At 44.7% G+C, this 1,632-nt stretch overlaps 1 protein-coding gene across 1 annotated transcript in view; it reads right to left on the bottom strand.

The window, feature by feature from the left end:
• The window catches only part of STIM2 (stromal interaction molecule 2), a 78,186-nt gene that overhangs the window by 5,586 nt on the left and 70,968 nt on the right, over positions 1–1,632 (bottom strand). The gene's annotated exons all lie outside the window — the stretch shown is intronic.

Consider the following 1,632-nt stretch of genomic DNA (forward strand, 5'->3'; position numbering starts at 1 on the left):
AGGTAAAAAAAATTTCAAAACCGAGTCTCTGATGTTGAAATAACGTGTGAGAACACCTCTGAACTAAGTCAGCTGGCTTGGCTGAGTGGCCTGGTCAGCCACCAGTCAGCTCTACAGTCTGGGGCAAAGCACTTTATTTTTTCACAGCAAAGAGTGAAGCTCCCCAAATTAGGAGAGCTTCATTAACCTTTCAAGTTACTTAGAGCGCTTGTCTTTTCATTTAAAAAGGAATCACGTGAAGTGCTGCTTCTTGCACAAAACCAATCCGACTTGGGGTGCAGGCAGAGTGTGTCTTCAGGCGCCCCTTTCTCTCGAGAGCATATCCTGCCGGAAATACTCAGCTGGACCATCTACACCATTTAACTATTCGTTTTCCCTTGCCGTGTTCATGTGGAATCAAATTAGATGAATTAAATGCAAGTAGAGAGACACTTCCTCTGGGTGAGGTGTAAAAGAGTGTGTATGTGGATGCTTAATGATCAGGACATAAATGACCACTAGATATTCATTGCTATTATTATTATGTTTTTTAAGTCATCTAGACTTTTTAATGTTTTTTAAGTCTCTAGTCGTCTACAGAAAGAAGAGAGCTTTGGGGATTACCGTGCTTCCTATGTAGATGACCTAACTGTGAGCCTGGGGCACTGCTGTTTGAAATGATGCCTGAACATTTCCATCATTGTAGACAGTTTGCCTGGAAAGCCTGGCTCTCGAGCTTCCCTGGGAATTTCCAGAAGTCATGGGAAACTGTCCAACTACTAACACCATCTTGATAGGGAACAGTTACACACATAGCTGAGGTCCACAAAAGCTAGTCAGTCACACAGGGAAAATGTGGGAGCCGCACCCCACTTTCCAGCCGCAGTGAGGACACAGAGTCTGGCTCATCCTCTAGGAGTAGGCTGGAGTGATCACTCACTGATCAAAAAATGCCCTTCCACCAGTAAATGCAACAACTGCCCATGAAAAGGTAGTTCTTGGATGGTGATATCGACTACAGAATCACATGACATGGAGTCACAAGGACTCGAGAGACGGTGTCCTAGAACAGCAGTGATGCTCCAGGGCCACACAGTTAGGACGCGGCACAATCAGATGTTTTTCTGGCATGCTGCTTCAAAGGAAGCATGGGAGGGGGGGGGGGGCTTGGGAGGGGAGTGCTCCCACTGCAACAGGCATCAGATTAAGCTTGGGCAGCACCCACTTTACAGGATAAGGGGAAAAGCAGCAGCAGCTTTGAGTATCACATTTCCCCTGGACATTTTCCTAAGCTTTTGACATCTGACACTGCTTGTTAGTAAACTCTAGCACATAACAATATCAATGAATATTTAACAACAAATCTTTTTTGAAGCTGTCTTATTCGCTGTTTCTTTACGCTTAAGTAAGCCTTTATACTTTTCATATAAAACTGTTCATGGGACAAGATGATGTTCTCAGGTCTCAGCCAATAGTGTCAGATCTAAGCCGCTACCTTCCAGACCATCTACTTGCACAGCGCAATCCACAAAATTCTACGATGGTCCACCCAACATTTCCATCATTGTGGACAGTTTGCCTGGAATGCCCCCAGTGTTATGTCTACATAACTCCTTCTAGTTCTCCAAACGTTAATCTGTGTGGTGCTGTCAA

Source organism: Echinops telfairi, unplaced genomic scaffold (assembly GCF_000313985.2).
Source record: "Echinops telfairi isolate 266 unplaced genomic scaffold, ASM31398v2 ScPeMD7_7468;HRSCAF=8506_0, whole genome shotgun sequence".
Classification (NCBI taxonomy): domain Eukaryota; kingdom Metazoa; phylum Chordata; class Mammalia; order Afrosoricida; family Tenrecidae; genus Echinops; species Echinops telfairi.